Genomic DNA, 21,572 nt, shown 5'->3' with positions numbered 1-21,572 from the left:
ACCAGCTTCTCCCGCATAAATATCACCAGGAAACATGAATAATAAACCATTTCAACAATAACTACGAATAAATATCGTTATTGTGACCCAGGAAACAGTTTTGGGGATGGAAATTGGGAAACATGAGAAACTGAGTACGACAATCTGGCAACGTTGTACAATAATCCCAGCCATCAGCTGTTCAGTGTTTGTTTACCTCGCGCGGGGGAGAGAGGAAGGGACGCTGTGCTTCCCCTTGTTATCCTTGCTATCCACGTGCCCCCCCTTGTTATCCTCGTGCTCCCGGCCTTGTAGCGGTGCCGTGGCGGGGCGTGTAGGCGTTGACATGTAAGCCCCGGTCGTCTACCCTCCGTGCCCTATGGGGGTCCGTGGACGGGGCAGGTAGTTTGGGTGGTAAATTTGTAGCACTTCACCAGTCTCGCATTTCCGAACGAAACTAGTTTTTTTCGGTAGTTTTCGGCCTGTTTTGAATGAATATGCGTGTCATTTCTATCGCAAATCACGTGTTTTTTTTTTTACCCCCCCCCCCCTTCCAACCAAGAGACTAATGATTTGCGATAAAAAAATTAGAGCACATTCATTCAAAACAGACCGAAATCTACCAGAAAAAACTAGTTTCGTCCACACAGGTGCATTTAAACTAAACATAACCCTAACCTAAAACTAACCTAACCTAACCTAAAACTAACCTAACCTAACCTAACCTAACCTAACCTAAAACTAACCTAACCTAACCTAACATAACCTAACCTAACCTAACCTAACCTAAAACTAACCTAACCTAACCTAACCTAACATAACCTAACCTAAAACTAACTTGCGGCGTGCGCAAATCTGAAACGCACGCACGAGCAAACACAAGGCTGGGGCTGGGAGGCGGCGGTGGATCGGCGGGCAGTAACCCATCAACCATCAGAGCGGTCGTGTGTCACGTCCTGGCCTTGACCGCCCTCCCTCCCTCCCTCCGTTATAAATGATTTCCGAGGGGTGTTTATGGGGATGAATTTACTCAGAATGCGGAGCTCTTTCTAATGGTCAGGGTAAGAAAAGCCATCTCTAGACTGGTGTACTCCTACAATAATACCGTTTGGGTAAACCCGTCCGCTGCGGTTGGCACGGGTTTGGATTTCACTGTTAGCCTAGTATCATTTATATATATAGTTTCATGTCTTTCTCTGTCTCTGTGGTGGATAGTGGAGTGTTTCCCACGTGGTATTGGTGTGCTGGATATCCTCTCCCAAGGTGCAGGACTACATTTCCTTCATTGAATTGTAGCAGCCACTTTTTGTTCCACTCCTGTAGCTTGATGAGGTCTTCTGCTAGGAAATGCACATTCAAGGGGTCAAATATACTTTTCCCATTTCATTTCAGCAGAGTAAATTTTAATGTAAGTGGAGTTTTTCCATGTTGAGAATATGCTAACAGCTCCTCATTTTCATTTTCCATTTCCATCTTGCAGCACTCACGGTCATCGGCACTGCCCATACACTCAGTCCACCCTGGCGGGGACCTCACCAATGACCTCCATGAAAACAGGGTCCCAGACAAGCCAGTTGGTCTGAAGGGTGAGTGTTTCCCTCAGTGTTGTGATTTCCATCCTCTGTCCCCTTCAAATTGTCCCTCCTACCTCCTACCTCCTTATCCATCACTTACATTCTTAATTCCCAACAAACAGTATAAACCTAATATATGTGTTGTGCATAGAATTTAGGATAACTTACAGGTACAATACATTCGTATAATTTTGTTTTCATGGTACAAAATATTCATGTTTGGAAGCCATGATAAAACCTACATAGTGATCATGATGGTGGAGTCACTGTGTTATCTGTAGTGTCTTGTGGTCCATTACAGCCATGGCACTGAATGACCACATCAGGGTGTGCTGGCAGCCCCCCGCACAGCACAATGTGCTGCTGTGCGGCTACACCATTGCCTGGGACCAAGGCGTGGCGGACATCTACTCCAAGATCGTGGACAGCAAGCAGCACGGTTACATCATTGATAAGCTGGGTGTGTAAGATGATCATTTGTGACTAATTCTCCATTTTCTGGCCCAGTAGTATGCAGACCTGCAGTGTGATTCTCCACAAGACAGGGATTTTGAATTAGCCACTTCTACATTTGTGTTGAGCCAAGAGAAGGTAAAGATTTTGTTAGCCTGTCAAATGCGATTGGCACGGATTTGCCCTCACTGTTAGTCTGGTAACCTTTCTCTGCCTCTCTGGTGGACAGTGGAGTGTTTCCCATGTGGTATTGGTGTGCTGGATATCCCCTCCCAAGGTGCAGGACTTTACATTTTTCTTCACTGAATTTTAGTAGAAACATTTTGATCCATTTCTATAGCTTGGTGAGGTCTTCTGGTAGGAAATCCACAGTCAATGGGTTAAATGATATCATAGTTAACCATTTATTGAGTCTGGAGTTAACATTACATTCACCCCTCCAAAAAAAATGATGATGGAGTCCATAACAAGTTTTCATTTAAGCAAAGTAAAGTGAAGGTAGAGATCTTGCTAAGTAGATCATAGTTAAACATTTATTGAGTCTGTTAACATTTCACACACACACACACACACACACACACACACACACACACAAACACACACAGAAAAGTATTTACACACCATCATAAAGTTAGCTCTCCATATTGTGAAGACCCTGGACCATGAGAGCAATTATTGAGGGAAAGGAGGTGGTATTCTGAGTTGCCATTTTCAGACTCATCATCGTTCAGGCTCATTCCTCTGTCTGCCCTGAACTCTCAGATATTTCCTGGGTGGTCATAATGTTAGTCAGGTTATTCATTGGTTATCCGTGGCCTGTTATCTGTCTTTCTACCTGTTATTCTACCTGTTGTCTGTTAGTCTATCTCATTTGTTATCTGTTCTGCCCAGTTTAACCCCTTGACTGCGGATTTCCTAGCAGCAGACCTCGCCAAGCTACAGGAATGGAACAAAAAGTGTCCGTGGCTACAATTCAGTGAAGAAAAGTGTAGTCCTGCACCTTGGGAGGGGATATCCAGCACACCAATACCACATGGGAAACACTCCACTATCCACCACAGACAGAGAGAAAGACCTGGGACTATGATACCAGTCTACCAGCGAAGGCAAAATCTGTGCCAATCGCAGCGGACGGGTTAAGGTCATGAAAAATTGTTGTATTGTTACGATTAGGTCCATAACAAGTTCTCCGTCTCCTCAGAACCCAACATGGAGTTTGTGATAAGCCTGCGAGCCTTCAACAACGTGGGTGACGGGCAACCAGTGTACCAGCAAGTCCACACCCAGCCAGAGGAGGAGGAGGTGGTGGCACCCACGCTGGACCCGGCGGTGTGGGTGAAGGCCGTGGTGCTGACGCCCTTCACCGTGGTGCTGCAGTGGGCGGACACCATGCTGAGCCAGAGCCAGGTGATTTATTTATTTATTTATTTTTTATTTTTATTATTGTTTTTTTTCAAGGAGGCAACTCAAGGTAAACAAATTAAACAACAATTTATAGGCCACTAGATGCCATTCCAAACACAAGCATGAAGAATGGGAGGTCAAAAGAGGTCAGTTTTGGGTAGTGTTGCTGGGCTGCTTCAGGGAGGGCAGTCATCAGCTGGAAAATATATGTTTTATCTCATGTTCTTTGTGCACTGTGTCACAGACTTGCCACTTGCATCAACACAGCAGTGGAAAAGTTAGTCATTTGTCAAGGAACTTATTCACCACTTACACATTCTTGTTTCCCTGCACACACTCCCTTATTCACCTCATATCCACCTCTCCACATCCTTATTCGTAACTTGCATCCTTCTCCCTCCTACAAACAGCCCCTCATTCACCTCATATCTTCCTCTCTATATCCTTATCCATTACTTACTCATACTCTCGTCCCAGCAAACTCCCTTATTCACCTCACGTCCACCTCACACATCCTTATTCATAACTCATGCATCCTCTTTTTCCTGCAAACAGTCCCTTATACACCTCATATCCTCCCTCATACATCCTTATCCTTCACTTACACATCCTCTTTTTTCCTGCAAGCACTCCCTCACACCCTTCCTATCCTCCTGTCACTCATGTCTCATTTCACAAGCCAGTCCTTCATCCAGTGACCTTTCTCATGTTTTCCCTCCGTCCTTGTACCTGACTCCCTGTTAATACTGACCTTTGACTCCTGCATTACAACAGCTGCACCACCTTCTCGTCCTCATCCTCCAGCCGCTACGTCAACGCCACGGATGTGACCTGCCTCATTGACAGCCTCAAGCCATCAACAGTGTGTGAGTTTGCTGTGAAGACCATCAGGGTGAGACCACAGTGCTGGAAGCCTTCGTTCTTCTTTCAGTAAATATTCACTCAGTCCGGCAACACTTCTCAAGGAAATCCTGCACAGCTGAATCCTTGCTATGATGAGGCACAGAGAAATTATGACTCATAGGGTGAGCTATTATTAGTGGTTGAGATATTGATTTTTTCATTGACCTTTTGCAAATACTTAAAAATGAACCTTACATAATGGTATTAGAAACAGCACAGCAGGGTTGGCAATGATTTAATCAAATTGATTTAATCAAATGATTAAATCATTGATTTTATTTGTATTTTTTCTGAGTAAAAGTATTCCATGGATTAAATGATGTGCTCCAAAGATGATAAAGTAAAACAACCTATTCATGTGCAATGATTCATTTATTCTCTTCAAAGTATAAAAAAAAAGATTCCTACGTTATTATATCCTCCTGCGCTAATGTTGCCAACTTGACATGTTTTTTACTAGGTAAAAAATCAGCCTCCTCTAGTCTTTACTAACTTGGCCGGCAATGTATCATAATAGCAACCAAGGTTTGCAACCAAACCGTAACAGAATAGAAGTAGATATTCTTCTGTATGGTAATAATATAATATTCTGTCATGAAAATGACAACTTCAGGCAACTCTATCTGTCCTAAACCTGCTCCTGTACCAACTACAAACAAGTACTGAACAAGTATGTATCTGGATCCTTGACTGTGCTCAGACTTACAGGCCTAAACTTAAACTTAAAGTAACCTATGGAAACTTATGAATCACTCACCAGGATATATATATATATATATATATATATATATATATATATATATATATATATATATATATATATATATATATATATATATATATATATATATATATATATATATATATATATATATATATATATAAAATGCATGATGGGGGAACTTTGAAGTTTTGGTGTGCCGAAATCACACTTTTTTCCACACACTTGTCCCCATCAGGTTTGGCGTGAGTCCCCCTATAGCCTGGTAGCCTCCAACACCCTGCTGGTGGCCTGGCCGTCCTGGCCCTCCCTGGCCAGCCGTCCACCACCACCTTCACCCGGCAGCCGCTGCAGCGGAACAATGGGAGGATCACAGGTGAGCTGATGGGTTACCAGGATGGCATCTTCAAATTATAAAAATAAAAAAGAGTCAGTGTGCCAAACCACAGTGATGTACTAGACTACATAGTTAAGGGAACACACCTTCACTGACATAGAAAAGACCTGGATATATAGTAAATAAACAGTGACTCAGGCCATGGTGGTGGGCAGCGTGGGCCAGGCAGGAAGCAAGAACCATACATCTTGTCAGCCACTATAAATACAATTTGCCTGAGCCACTACTGGGCTGGGGTCATCCAAGAGGCCCCTCCAAAGAGCCTACTGGAGCAATGGGCAGCACTTAACCCAGTAGCTGCAGAGAGAGAGAAAATCATCACTCAGGCAAACCATTTTATAATATATATCAATGCATTTGTGATCAGTTTATGCATCATCTATTTTGGGGGCTTATATCATAGCAAAAACTAGGCCCGTCGCTGCTACACAGTAAAGCCACAAATTTTGCCTGTCACTGGTACACGGTTAAAAAAAGATTATTGAGAGAGTAATTTTGTTTGTTCCAGGCTACGTGATATTCCTCACCACGGACCAAACTGTCGGTGACTGGGTGATGGGGGAAGTGACGGGGGACTGGCTCACCCTTACCGTCCATGGACTGACGCCTTCAAGGAAGTATTTGGACAAGATGCACTCTCACAATGTCAAAGGTTTTGGTCCATTCTCCTCCGTGGAAAGCTTCACGACTCTTCCAGGTAAGGAAGTGTTAGTCTTAGGGAGCCGTCATTGCTGTGGTGCATCAGTCACTGTTCTCCCAGTTATGCACATGTTGTGTGCCACCATACTGTCCCTCATCATGGAGCACTCCCTCCCTGAGGCTGACTTGAGGCCCATTACCTGCATGCTGTGTGTTGTGGTGCATCAGTCACTGTTCTCCCAGTTATGCACATGTTGTGTCCCACCATACTGTCCCTCATCATGGAGCATTCCCTCCCTGAGGCTGACCTGAGGATCCATTACCTGCATGCTGTGTGCTGTGGTGCATCAGTCACTGTTCTCCCAGTTATGCACATGTTGTGTCCCACCACACTGTCCCTCATCATGGAGCACTCCCTCCCTGAGGCTGACCTGAGGATCCATTACCTGCATGCTGTGTGTTGTGGTGCATCAGTCACTGTTCTCCCAGTTATGCACATGTTGTGTCCCACCACACTGTCCCTCATCATGGAGCACTCCCTCCCTGAGGCTGACTTGAGGCCCATTACCTGCATGCTCTGTGAATGCCACCTCTGGCTCTGTGGGCATGTGGGTAAACCCTGCTTACCAGGTTGTTTATGTAAGACACAATCCTTAGTAAAGAGTGTGCCCAGAAAGTTGGGTTAGAGCAGGTTGATGGATCCTGCTGGGAGGTACATGGTATGGGGAAGGTGCCTGCATAGGGACCTGCACAGAGGAACCCCCAAGAATGGTGTCATAGTTTGGGTGAGGCAGGCTGGCAGAGGCCCCCATTGATTGACTGATTGATTAAGCCAATGTTAAAAATATTATACATCTGCTCCTGTGTTCCAGCTGTTGACAAGAGCATCGGTGAGCCCCCTGGCTGGTGTGTGGAGCGAGAGGCCTGATTGTGCTGGTGATCGCTGGCGTGGCAGGAGCCATGACCAGCTGGGGGCCTTCTTGGCCACCACGCTGTACTGCCGCGGGTCAAGGCGGAGCCCAGGCCAAGCATTGTGTAAGGTGGCAGGACAGTTTCTTGTTGGTGTGTTTCATCCCATGACTCATTTCAGCAATCCTTTACACTGACTGCAGGAACTTTTTATTCACTTTGTAATATGGAGAACAAGGCTGCAGGGCATAGTCCACAAAGACTTAAGTTTGCCAAGATTAGAGAAAGAAAAAGAAAGGTAAACTTGTTCTTAGGAAATGTTCAAGATGGACTTTCATTTTGTGCTATACATAGTTGCAGGGTAACAAGTGACCTCTACTTGTGATATCTGTGTCTCTTGGTGGAGCAGCTAACATGTGTTTCTAACTTGTGATTGCTTGCAGTGTGCTGGCTGGGAGCTATTTCTTTAAATGAATTCAAATATGCTTTGTTAAACTCAAACCTCATGCCTTTAACATCCATCCTGTTTTGAAGATTGCATGTGCCCTTCCATCTCCCTCTGGACAGCCCTGCGAGGTACAGCAGCAGCACTCAGTAGTATTTAGCAGCTAGTAAGATGCATCACTTCCTTGCAGTCTTGGCAGCAGCTGCAGTGAGAGCAACAAGCCTGGCGTCCAGCCTCCAGACCTGTGGATCCATCACGGCCACTTGGAGCTGAAGAACTTTGACAAGGGTGAGCGCAGCAACTCCCCCAACCACGCCTCCATCATCCAGCACACAGGTGGGTGTCTTTGTCAGTCATTGAACAGTGTGCAGCTCATGGGAGTCCTGTCATTTGTGTGGTATTTTTTGTAATATTTGGTTGTTGGTGTTTTGTTGCCAGTCACTGCTGCGTTGTAGTGTGCCAGTGACGCCACACACAACCTTACACAACCCACGGACACTCCAGTATGAGAGTCATCACACATTACAGAGTTTCCATCTATCTCTATCTAGACACTCCCTCCTTGCCTGCTCAAAGTTTCTCAAAGATCTTTCCCCCCTCTCCCTAACGTACTCTTGCACCCAATCCCTCCATTTCACTCGAGGTCGTCCTCTAGCATTCCCTCCCTCTATCTCACTCACATACACCCTTCTGGTCATCTTACTCTCCTTCATTCGCTCCATGTGGCCAAACCACTTTAAAGTCTGTCGCTTCACTTCTTCCACCACTCCACGCTTCTTCCCTTCACCCCCGTGACACATTCGAAAACTCTCGTACACACTTTCATTACTCATTCCATCCATTCTACTCACACCACAAGCACTTCTCAAATAACTCATTTCCAATGCCTGCACTCTAGACCTCTGACTTTCATTCCAGGCCCTCGTTTCACTTGCATATGTGAGGGTTGGTACTATTATTGTATTTCTCAAATCCCTCTTTACCTCCATGCTCACACTTCTGCCATTCATGATTTGTCTCAGAGACCCTGCCACCCTTCTTCCTTGCAATGCCCTTTCTCTTGTCACTGCACCACCATGCTTACACATAACTGATCCAAGAGCCGCGGGTCACTCTTCTCAAATGCTCTGAAACCCAGTTCCAGGTTGACCTTGGGCTCATAGAGTCTATACTGTTCTGCACTGTGTCTCAGTGACATGGTGGTGTCCAGATGAAAATCCTGTAGTATATTTCTCAAATATCCAGGTTTACCAAGTCTCATTGTTTGATAAGTCAAGACAAATATTTTGTAGACTATGCGTGCCTTGATGGGCAGCCAATGCAAGTCTGTAAGTGCAGGTGTTATTCTCTCACGGGGGGGCAGACCCTTTGTTAGCCTTGCCTTGATGGGCAGCCAATGCAAGTCTATGAGTGCAGGTGTTATTCTCTCACGGGGGGGCAGACCCTTTGTTAGCCTTGCCTTGATGGGCAGCCAATGCAAGTCTATGAGTGCAGGTGTTATTCTCTCATGGGGCAGCAGACCCTTTGTTAGCCTTGCCTTAATGGGCAGCCAATGCAAGTCTGTGAGTGCAGGTGTTATTCTCTCACGGGGGGGCAGACCCTTTGTTAGCCTTGCAGCTCTGTTCATAACAAGTTGTAGTTTCTTCAGCAGATATTTAGGAAGGCCATAATAAAGTGAGTTACAATAATCCAGCTTTCTATTTACATGATTATATATAAGCATCTTCATAGTCTTATCATCCAGGTATTTCTTGACAAATGCAATATTTCTGAGATAGTAGCCTGCCGTTCTCACCACCTGATTGATCTGTTCTTTGAATGATAGAGTGCAGTCAAGTATCACACCTAAATCTTTGACTGACTTTTTTACAGTCCTAGTGTCATCTTTTATCCGAAGAGTGGAAACATCTAGCCTCCTGACATCCTTGTTCTTCCCCACAATCAAACATTCAGTTTTATCCTCATTCAGCTTCAGTTGCTTAGAATTCATCCATTTCCCGACATCATCCATAATTCTGCTCAGCTTATCTTCAGTGTTTTCCACATCACTCAGCAACAAATAGAACTGTGTATCATCAGCATACAGTTTAAAGTCAGCTTCATGCCTTCTTAGTAAAATGTGAAAGACCAATAGTATAAACACAGAATAAAATTGGACCCAGTACACTTCCCTGGGGGACTCCTCTTTGCAAAAGTTTATGAGTGGAGAACGATTTACCTATTTGCACACAGTAAGTTCTGTTCTCAAGGTAACTCCTCAGATAATCCAGCGCGCCACCCTCAAATCCAATATTCTTACAATCCTGAAGCAATAGACTGTGCTTCACCGTGTCAAACGCAGCACTCAAGTCTAACAAAATCAGAACACCACACTTCCCTTCATCCATAAGCACAAGCAAATTGTTTACCACCAAACAGAGAGTAGTTTCAGTTGAGTAAAGCCTCTTGTAGGCAGATTCATTATCCGGTAAAGCCTGCACCACTAGCAAATGCTCCATTAGCTGATTTAAGATCACATTTTCAAGTATCTTAGATAGAAACGTCAAGTTGGATACTGGTCTAAAGGAACTAAACACTGTGGGTCCAGTTTACCTTTAACGATAGGTTTCACGATCGCCGCTTTCTCACTCTCAGGGAAAGTCTTGTTTTCGATACTAGTGTTAACCATCACAGTCATAATATTTAAGAAATCACTAAAGTTTTCACTCCTAATGATGTCACTTATCGGCAAGGGATCGTCATCACAGTACGTCAGGTTCACCTGTGTATGATAGTTTTCACTACAGCCACATCCACTTGTTGAAAGCTTAACTTTATTTCAGGGACTGGAGTTTCCACAGCGGATCCATGGTAACCGCGGTCGCCTCTAAAGTTCATGCTAACTCTCTTAATTTTCTTGTCAAAAAAGTCTAAAAACTTATTTGCCAGCACTTCATCCGAGAAACCATCCGGAAGCTTGTTAACCTTTATGTTTCCAGTCAAACTACTGTCAAGCACCTTATATAATTTATTGATGTTCGGCCCTGCCTCCACAACCTTATTCCGATAGTATTCTCTTTTCCGTTTTATCACAAGCCGATTTTCTTTGTTTCTCGCCTCCTGGTATGCTCTTCTTGCCTCATCTGTTTTTTTGCATAAGCCACAGTCTTTCTTTTTCTTCTCTCTTTTTGCCCACAGTATTTCCACATTAAACCAAGGTGCATGATCTCTCGACACTATCTCCTTTTCACTCAGAGGACAGAGGCTGTTATACTCATCTTTAGCTAAACCATTATATAGCTTAACCAGGCAGGTAGCACAATTTCCACGTAACACCGAGCCATGCTCACAGATTTCACGACAATTAATAGTAATTTCCTGTATTACAGAGTTAATCAGTATTTCTGGTTGAAAATTCTTTCGCAATCTGAACGTAATCTTTTTTCTCTGCACTGCTTCCCTCACGTATGAAATTTCAAAGGTTACCAATTTATGCACCGGGGACATACAACATATTTCATCAACACCCCCCCCTTGCACTAGATCACCGTTTATATCGATGAAAACCAAGTCTAGCATATGACCCCCTAAAGAAGTCATCTCGTTCACTTTATTAATCAGGTTGAAACTGTCCATCATCTCAATGAAGGCCATGGCAGAAGAATTTTCAGGATCATCAATCCATAGATCATTAAAGTCACCACAGATGAACACATTTGCACTCACCATATCCACGGACTCCAAAAATGTGCGAAAATCATCAATAAAGACCTCTGCTCTTGTATCCGGAGGTCGATACACTACAATAAAGGTGCATTTCCTTCTATCAATTTCACAGATGACTTGCACTAATTCAAAGGTATCCAACCTTTCTGATGCTTTTCTCCGAATCTTCTTAAAAGAATTTGAAAGAAAGATCCCAACACCACCACCCCTTCTTGTCTCCCTCGGGACATGTAGAAAGGTATGAGTACATGCAGCATGTACAATTGGAGTAGGCCTAGATCTGTACGTATGTCAAAACTGCCAGTCTGATTAGGCATTACAGTATTGCTTTAAATAGAATTTGTTTAAGTTTTTGAAAGGCATCCATAAGTGAACACTTTTGAGTATGAGACTATAAGGAAGTTGGTGTTTTTAACTGTTTCAGGTATCAATATTCAACAGAAAGGACATATTTTATCAAATTAATTGAATATTTAGTTCCATATATTTTTCATGAAAGTAGATGTTCCTTTTGTTACAAAAATTCAGAGGAAAGGGAAGCTGGTCTAATATTACTAGTCTAAAAGAAGGGGATACCTTTTGGAAAATTAATTAAATGTTTAGTTTTACATTCTGTTCATCAGGAGACACAAATATGACTGTGTTCCTATATTTCACATCAAGAGAGATTTATAGGGTATAGTTTTCAAAAAGGGAATACATATCATATTTTTATAATGTGAAAAAACTATTTTCCTTATGTTTCTGTGAGTTTTATTATTGTAAGCCAGAGTGGGGTAGAAGGCCTACCCAGTGGGCGTTTTACCCCACATGCGGGGTAAGAAGCCCCCTTATTATTTTTTTAAAATTGTCATTATAGAAAGGTGTAAATCATAATGAGTGGATATAATATATACCATAGATAGGCCTTAGCCTAAGATTTCAACAGACTTTTTTTTTTTAATTCTTTTGCAAAAAATGTGGCTACAACAGGCAATCTCTCTTAAGGGGGGCAACTTACCTCACTTTACCATATTACGAATTTGGGAAGAGTATTAAAAGGCAAGCATTTTGCACATCAATCAGTCTTTTCCAATTTGCAGGAGTCGCGTCACATCACAATGGGACCGAAAAAGGACGAGAAGGGACAAGACAAGAAGAAAAGATCTTCTGCTGCCTCTCCTGATGATGATGAGCAACAAGAAGACACTCAAGAACAACCTGCCAAGAAAGTGAAGGGACGATCCAAGAAGAGGTCATTGTCTGCTACCGGGGAGACACCCCCTCCTCCAGCCCTCTTGCGTCACCAATCCACTTGGACACAGGAGCCCCAACCTGGTCATGATGATGCTGGGGTGTGTCTTTTGTTCAAAATCGGGAGCAAATTCTTGGAGGAGATTTGAAACTCGTAGTAGATCCGGAGTTATCGGTGGAGTTCGTCGTACATTGTAGTACTTCGTACTTACAAATCGGGACAGTTGGTGTTGTTCGTGATACTTTGTAGTACTTCGGCTCCAAAACTCGGCGTACTTCGGGAGAAAATCAGGGTGAAATCGTAGTACATCGTAGCACATCGTAGTACGTCATAGCACTTCGGGAAATAATTCGGTGTACTTCGGGGAATATGCCCTCGAGGTCAACCGAACGCCTCGAGATGAAAAGATAAACAAATTTTCGTAGTGATTTGGGGAAAACGCTGTCTCCCGAGGTACTACGATTTTTTTTGTGATTTGGCGGTAGTTTGGTCGCTGATCTCTGTATTCTTTCCAACTTTCTAATTTCTTTCTTCAATGTAGGTGACCACACTAACGCTGCATATTCCAGTCTTGGACGTATCATCGATGTTATTAGTTTCTTCACCATTTCTTCGTCTAGATATGTAAATACTGCTTTTATGTTTCTAAGAAGATTGTATGTTTCCCCAGTTATCCGATTTATATGCTTTCCAAAGGATAACTTGTCTGTTATTGTTACTCCTAGATCCTTTTTCTTCTGTTTTTTTATGATTCTTTCGTTACTCAGAGAGTAGTTCCCCGATATTCGTCTGCTGCTCTTACCAAACTCCATCACACTACACTTCTCTGTATTGAATGTCATTTCCCATTTGCGTGACCATTCGCTTATTCTATCGAAATCCTGACTCAAGGCTACACAGTCTTCTTCATTAGCCACCCTCCTCATTAGTTTAGCATCATCAGCAAACATATTCATATAGCTTGTCACCCCTTCTGTCATGTCAATTATATATATTGCAAACATAATCGGAGCCAGCACCGATCCTTGGGGGACTCCACTGGTCACTTCCGCCCAGCTTGATTTATTGTTCCTGATTACTGTTCTCATTTCTCTCCGTTAAAAAGTCTATAATCCAACCCTTATATTTTGCATCATCCTGTAGGTTTCTCCAAATAACTTGTTTATGTGCTTTTCTGGGGATGGTGTGTCTTGCATCGTTACTCCCAAATCTTTTTTCTTCATGTACTAACTTTAAATTTTCTTCTCCCGTCCTGTATGTCTTCCTTGGTCTTTTTATACTTTTCCCCATTTCCATAACATGGCATTTGTTTGCATTAAACTCCATCTCCCATAATTGGCTCCATCTATACACTCTGTCCAGGTCTTTTTGCAGTTCTTCACAGTCTTCCTCCGTCTTCACTTTCCTTATTAATTTTGCATCGTCTGCAAAAAGGCTCATATAACTTTGTATACCCTTTGGCATATCATTTATATATATTATGAACATTATTGGTGTTTGTGTGTCATTTCAGGTAAAATATAAGTATCAAGTATATAAAAGAAACTAGTCCTCTTAGGTTTGTGTGGGTCATGTCACGTGTTTGTGGAGGTCATCTTAGGTCCCAAGGGTGAGGTGTGTGTGTCTGTCTGTCTGCAGTGCTTGTTCCAGAGCCTCAAGGGAAGTGCCGGCAGCCCGGAAGGGGTTTTGGGGCCCCTATTCAGAGTGCCTTAAAGTGTGTGTGTGTGTGTGTGTGTGTGTAATTCACCACGGCCTGATCACGAGTTGGACTGGCTTTCGCCAGCAGGTACCCTCACGACGTGAGTAAGTGCTCATTATTGTCGATCTCTGGGTACTGCCAAGATCTCACACACCACACAACCCATCCCCCTTGCTCAAGGGAGGACAGTAACCACTCCTAGTCAACGGAAAGAATCTGGCCTGAGCGGGGCTCGAACCGCTGCCTGTTTGGCCATGAAGACTTGCTTTGCAGCGCTCTACCGATTGAGCTACCGGAGCGGTGTGTGTGTGTGTGTGTGTGTGTGTGTGTGTGTGTGTGTGTGTGTGTGTGTGTGTGTGTGTGTGTGTGTGTGTCCACCTAGTTGCATTTACCTAGTTGTGACATACGGGAAAGGAGCTCGCGCTGTCCCGTCTCCATATCCGCTCCTATCCAACTTTTCCTAAAATCATGAATGTTTCTTGCACAAACCACCTCCTCCTCCAGTCCATTCCACACCTCAATGCTTCTGTTTAGGAAGCTAACCCTCAACTTCTTTCCATGTCCTCTCGTTTCTCTCTCACTCCACACACACAGGTCCTCTCTGTCCAGATTCTCCACCCAGCTCGCCACCCTGTACACCGCTATCAGGTCTCCTCTTTCTCTTCTTCTCTCCAGGGTTGTGAGCCCCATGCTATTGAGTCTCTCCTCGTAAGTCCGATCATTAAGTTCCGGTACTATCTCTGATCTCCATCCAAGGGCACAATGCATTCAAGCTAGAAATCGAGCAAATAGGGTACTGGGATTTATTTCAAGGAGTGTAAGCAACAGAAGCGCCGAAGTCTTCCTCAAACTATATTTAGCATTAGTTAGACCTCATCTTGACTATGCGGTTCAGTTCTGGTCACCTTACTATAGAATGGATATCAAAATGTTAGAATCGGTGCAGAGGAGGATGACTAAGATGATTCAGGGGTTGAGAAACTTGCCATACGAGGAAAGACTCAAACAGTTAAACTTGTATTCTCTAGAAAGGCGAAGGGTGCGTGGAGATATGATCGAGGTTTATAAATGGATGAAGGGCTTTAATAAGGGAGACATTCATAAGTTTTTGTGGGTAAGAAAATTGGGTAGGACACGAAGTAATGGGTTTAAACTGGATAAATTCAGATTCAACAGGGACATAGGCAAAAATTGCTGTACAAACAGGGTGGTGGATGAGTGGAATAGGCTTAACAGTCATGTTATAAGTGCCAATACAATTGTCACATTCAAAAATAGATTGGATAAATTCATGGACAGTGATTATTAGGTGGGGTTAGATACACGGGAGCTACACAGGAGCTTAAGTTCAGAGGAGCTGCCTCGTACAGGCCTACCGGCCTCTTGCAGACTCCAATGTTCTTATGTTCTTATGTTATCTTAGTTGCCATTCTCTGCACTCTTTCCAGCTTTCTTATATTCTTTTTTTCTTGAGGAGACCAGACCACTGCTGCATACTCCAGCCTTGGCCTTATCATTGTAACTATTATTTTCTTCATCATCTCTTCGTCCAAATACACAAATGCCGTCCTTATGTTCTTCAGCAAATTCATAGTTTGTCCCGTTATCCTGTTGATGTGTTTGTCCGGTGACATGTTCTCTGAGACAGTCACTCCCAAATCTTTTTCTTCCATTCCTCTGCATATTATCTCACCTCCCATCTTATAATCATATTCACATCTTCTACCACTCCTACCAGACTCTATTTTTTTACATTTCCCAAGGTTGAATTCCATCTGCCATGTACCGCTCCACTCCCATATTTTGTCCAGGTTCCTCTGCAATGCCTCACAGTCTTTCACGTCATTGACTCGTCTCAACAGCTTTGCATAATCTGCAAACAAACTCACATAGCTGGTCACTCCTTCCACCATATCATGTATATAAACAGCAAACATTATTGGTGCCAGCACCAAACTTTGTGTGACCCCACTCCTCACTGGGCACCAGTTGGAAACCTTGTCCTTGATTATTGTCCTCATTTCCCTGTTAGTTAGGAAGTCCTCCAGCCACTTAATCAGTCCATCACCCACTCCACCCCTATTTTTAATTTTCCAAATTAGTCTTCTGTACGGTACTTTGTCGAATGTCTTTTTCAAATCCAGGTACACTCCATCCCCCCAGCCGTCTCTCTCTTGTATTAAATCTGTCACCCTTGAGTAGTAACACAACAAGTTGGTGACACACGATCTCCCTCCTGAATCCAAACTGGCAATCCGAGATAAGTCTCTCACTTACCAAAAAATCCGACCACCTGTTCTTAACTAGCCTCTCACATATCTTCACAACCACACTAGTGAGTGATACCGGTCTGTAATTTAATGGGTCCTCTCTCTCTCCTCCTTTATAAATTGGTACTATGTTTGCTCTCTTCCAATCTTGTGGTACCCTTCCTTCACTCAGGGAGGTGCTCATTATGGAGTGCAGTTTCTGCAAGTTGCTCACTACATTCTTTCAGGATCCACCCTGATACTTCATCCGGCCCTGTCGCCTTTCTTACATCCAGCTTGTTCAAGCTTTCCTTGACCTCCTGCACTGTTAACTGTATCTCCTGCATAACCCTTCCTCTTTCCTGGCCCGGTGGTTGTACGAATTTGTCTTCCTTTGTGAAAACCTTTTGAAAGCTGTTGTTCCTCACTTCTGCCATCCCTGCTGGGGCTTCATATGTAGTTCCATCCATTTTCAGTTTATTGATTGTTTCTCAATTCTTTAATTTGCCGTTCACATGTCTATAAAATAATTTAGGTTGGTCTTTGCATTTATCGATAATATCTTTTTCATATTTCCGTTTTTCTTCTCTCCTAATCTTTGTATATTCATTCCTTGCTTGTTTGAAATTGTTCCATGCGTTGATTCTTCCTCGTCTCCTCCATCCCTTCCAGGCTTCCTCCTTTCTTTTTCTAGCTGCCTCGCATCTTTTGTTAAACCACTCCTTTTTACCAACGTCCTTTTTGGTTACCTTAGGGACATATCTATTCTCGGCTTCTTTGTACAGCTTTAAAAACTCCTCCCACTTGTCTTGGGTACTTTTGGCTTTGTACAGCCCACTCCAATTTGCATTTTCAAAAAAAAAGGTGTGTGTGTGTGTGTGTGTGTGTGTGTGTGTGTGTGTGTGTGTGTGTGTGTGTGTGTGTGTGTTTAAACCCTTCAAACTATAGCCTTTCATCTCTGTAATAATATTTATCTATGTTTATATCTCTATATATATATATATATATAGATATATATATATATATATATATATATATATATATATATATATATATATATATATATATATATATATATATATATATATATATATATATATATATATATATATATATATATATATATATATATATATATATATATATATATATATATATATATATATATATATATATATATATATATATATATATATATATATATATATATAAAAGATCACAATTTCCCTTATAATGATAATCTTTTTTATGCTTTTTAATATTTGTCGTGTAATAGATTAAGTCACATAATTTAAATCAAAGCAACTCTGATATATGTCTGCCTTTTTATGTGTTTACAAATTCCATCATTTAGTAATTATTTACTTGCATTTCTTGGCTTTTGGAGATGCGTATCATCACTTTGCTTATTCCAGCCATCCATCTTGTTTCTTTCATAACTTACCAAGTCCTTCCTCGCTCTCCAGGCCTCAGCATCACCAGACCTTGGGAGCAGCAGCCCAGTGCCAACACCAGGCCACAGGACCCCAGGCTGCCCAGCCCACTGCCAGTGCCGGGGATCTTCAGACCCATCTCCAGCCTTAGGGAATGGAGGGCGGAGGGCTGCAGTGGCGGTGGCGGCTATAGTAATGTGTCAGCAGTATTTTTTTTCTGCCTCTAGGTGTGGTAGTCTTTCTTGGTGGTGGGTCCCGTCGGCCAGCGCCAGCTCTCTATAGTGCAGGGAAGTGTTTATAGTGGCGCCACCTTACCTGGCTCACCTTTGATCCCCTCTTTTAGAGAGAGAATCTTGAGTCTGGGTTGACAGGCATCCACCAGGACAGCATGTGGGTATGTCCTAGCCTACAGCAGCGGCAGCCTTTGGTCAGTGGCCTGGTGGTGGGCCCGCGGTGTTTTCAGTGGCAGGGTTGTAATTCCTGGGGCTGGATAGAGATTCCCAAATATCTTCTGCATCGGCCTCAAAATGCCCCGAAGAGTGCTGGGTTTTCAAAAATTTCCCCCACCTGAGGATGCCTTCTAGACCCCAAAAATATCTGCCAAAATTAGTCCTGAGTGGTGGTGGTGGTGTTGAAAGTGTTAATGACAGTGATGAGAAGCATTGTTAGGGGTGCTGGTGTGTAGTGATGAAGTGGTGGTGATGTCAGTCTGTGGTGGTGTTGAAAACTAGCCTCTTTTAAACGGTGATGAGTGGTGGTGAACGGTGTTTACTGTACTGGTGGTGATGAAAATTGATGTTGTTGGCCTTTGTGGAGGTGTTGATGGCAGTGGTGATGAAATATAGGCATTTTTAGAGGTTCTGGTGTTGATGGTGGAGGTACTTGTGTTGGTGGTGATGAAAATTGGTGTTATAGCCCTGGTGGTGATCTCTATACCTAATGGTGTTATAAATATGCATCTTTAGTGGTGTGGCAGTGTTGAAGGCAGTGGTGATGAAAAATTGGTGTCTAGTGGTGTTGTGTGGTGGTGAAACATGCATCAACACCATTTTTGTCCATTCCAAAATTTCATGTCTATCTATTGCAGTTCATTTTTATTTTTATTACTTCAACAGTAAATTAGAATGCTCAAGGTAATGGAAAGGAATGAAGAAAGTGAGAGACAGGAGAGGATAAAAATAGCTTAATCTATCTATCCCACTCTACTCTGCAAGGTGTACAATAGGGAACATAGTCTTTCATTACACCCAGTCCTTCAGCTCTTAGGGATGGCCCCAGAGTCCAGTCTTAGCATTTAAGTCCCCTAAGTCTTGTTCATGTTATTTTGGTGCCAGTGAGTGCCTGCTTATAGTGCCAAAGTGACCCTTTCTGTCCCTTCCCTTCCTAGCTCATGGGAAGGTTGGTGAGAGAGAGAGAGAGAGAGAGAGAGAGAGAGAGAGAGAATCAAATAAACATTAGAGTAAACGAAAATGGAAAAAAAGGGAGAGAGAGGGGGGAGGGGTCGTTCATTATCATGGCTATTATTATTATTATTAAGGGAGTCTAGTTGGTCATTATTAGCATTTCCTATCTCCCATTTCCTTATATTTATAAAGTTTGTATTTATTTTGCAGATTTGAGTCAACAGGAGGAAGAAGAAGAAGAAGGAGGAGGAGGAAGTGATAATAAGAGGAATACCAAAAGAAGAACAAGAATTTGAACAGTAGTAATAGTATTTGACTCTACACATTCTCCCTCCCTCTCTCTCTCACACACACACACACACACACACACACACACACACACACACACACACACACACACACAGAGAAAACATTTGAAAATTCCTTATTTCTAATGTTTATTAATTTACATTCTTACATCAATTTCCAAGTCAGTCTCAATAGTACATACAACACGAACATATACATACATACATAAGTGTTTTCTCCTCCCTATCTTTTTATACTCCAGTTAGGTTCCTTCTTCTTGTGCTCAGTTCATTGTATTCCTTCTTTCCTGTTCTATTTCTTCCCTCTCTGTCTCTTCCCTCTCTCCCTCTCCATTCCTTCCTCATATCTGCTTCCTTTCCATTCTATATTTCTATCTCTTCATTAGGTTTTTATCCATTTTTCTTTCATTACACACACACATATATTTGAGGCATTTGGAAGGGAGGGGACGTAAGGGAAAGGCCCATTGTGTTCTAGTCTGCACTGGGAAAGGAAGGTCCGGCTATTCTATGCATTCCGAGAAACAAGTTGCAAGGGAAAAGCGACCTTGTGTTGGACGTACCAAGAGTTGCTTTCCCCTTGTAACTTGTGTTTTGTTCCTCCTGGGATGTGTAGGATAGCCAGACTTTCCCTTCCCAGTACAAACTAGAAAAAAATAGGACTGTTCCTTATGTCCCTCCTCCTCTGAAAGCCTCAAATATACAGTTACAGATAACTGTACTTTACACATTAACCTTGTATATATTTCCTTTTTCTCATCTCTGTTTAACTTCCTTATTTATCACTCAAGTTCTTTCTCCCTCCCTTTCATCATCTTTCTTCATCTGTTTACCTGTCTACTCCTTCCTTGGGCTACCAGTGTCTCTCTCTCTCTCTCTCTCTCTCTCTCTCTCTCTCTCTCTCTCTCTCTCTCTCTCTCTCTCTCTCTCTCTCTCTCTCTCTCTCTCTCTCTCTCTCTCTCTCTCTCTCTCTCTCTCTCTCTCTCTCTCTCTCTCAGCTCACAGGCCACACAGGATGTCACCCACAGGAAGTTGATAACATCCCACAGACACATGCCCTCCCCCAGACACATAATGGACCCTATCCTGACCCGCCCCCCTACATAGCCACATGACCTTCCTTATGTCACTATGTGTATGTGTGTGTGTTTGTGTTCCAGCAATAAAAATATCAATTTGCAGAGTGTGTTTTGTATTACATTCAAATGGGTTTCAAGAAAGATAGAGAGAGAAGGAAGAAGAGATGAGAGAGGACGGGAGGTAAAAAGGTGACAAGAGAGAGAGGAAGAAAGCATCCAGAACAACAACAGTTTCCCTTGAGCTGCTTCACTAAATAACAATAAAAATCATGATGAAACTAAATAAATAGATACACCAAATAAACAAATATATAACAGAAAACCCATGAAATTAATACAGGAAATCTCTCTGGTGTCCAACTAGCCAGGAATAAATAGCATAGGATACCAGTGCCAAGTACTAGTACATATAATACATTGCTCCATGGTGCTGTGGCTGGCATGCCTACCTACCAATCCGCTGGCCAGGGTTTGAATCCCGGCCTGGGCAGTCAGTATGCAGGTCATCCTTTGTGTCTGGGTGATCATGTGTACCTGGAGACCCCTGGGGAGGCACCTGTGGTAGTTTGAGTGTGTCCCAGGGTGCTGGGCTCCTGCCTCCACGGCCTCCAGGGGCAATGTAACAGAGATGAGCACTGAGGCCACGCACACCAAACTTTACTTTTGACCTGGCCTAAGGATATGGGATGTCTGGATTTAACTCTACAAGAACACAACTAAATAAGGATTGGTGTACAGCAGCCGGGCTGCTCAAGTGGTGGCCGCAGTCTGCATCTGGACCTTGTGAGTATTGTGGCCACGGGCCGGGCGTTGGGAGTACAGGAATGTAATAACATAACATGAAGGACATGTAATGGGTCTTCTGGGATTATCTTCCTTCCTTCCTTTCTTCCTTTCTTCATTTTTCAGAGCTGTGGACAAAGACGTTCATTAGTATACCTATTGTTCTCATTATTATTATTATCTTATTATCATTAGTCTTTCTTATTCCCATTCGTTCCTTCCTGTTCCTCTCTTTATTCTCTTTTCTTTCTCCTC

General features: G+C 42.9%; 1 long non-coding RNA gene across 4 annotated transcripts; it reads left to right on the top strand.

Moving 5' to 3' along the window:
• The first annotated feature begins 204 nt into the window (after positions 1 to 204).
• Positions 205 to 21,337, top strand: LOC126991753 (uncharacterized). Of its 4 annotated transcripts, XR_007745807.1 has the most exons (12): positions 205 to 327; positions 1,460 to 1,565; positions 1,855 to 2,013; positions 3,208 to 3,413; positions 4,185 to 4,435; positions 5,273 to 5,410; positions 5,940 to 6,128; positions 6,943 to 7,105; positions 7,615 to 7,760; positions 12,212 to 12,463; positions 17,778 to 17,936; positions 19,358 to 21,337. It is a non-coding gene; the product is annotated as an uncharacterized LOC126991753 (long non-coding RNA). The 4 variants fall into 4 exon arrangements; XR_007745809.1 differs by lacking the exon at positions 19,358 to 21,337 and having other exon boundaries at positions 4,185 to 4,276; positions 17,778 to 19,023; XR_007745806.1 differs by lacking the exon at positions 19,358 to 21,337 and having other exon boundaries at positions 17,778 to 19,023.
• Positions 21,338 to 21,572: the final 235 nt, after the last annotated feature.

This window comes from Eriocheir sinensis, unplaced genomic scaffold (genome assembly GCF_024679095.1).
Source record: "Eriocheir sinensis breed Jianghai 21 unplaced genomic scaffold, ASM2467909v1 Scaffold331, whole genome shotgun sequence".
NCBI classification, from domain to species: Eukaryota; Metazoa; Arthropoda; class Malacostraca; order Decapoda; family Varunidae; genus Eriocheir; species Eriocheir sinensis.
This window is presented reverse-complemented; position numbering and strand designations above follow the sequence as displayed.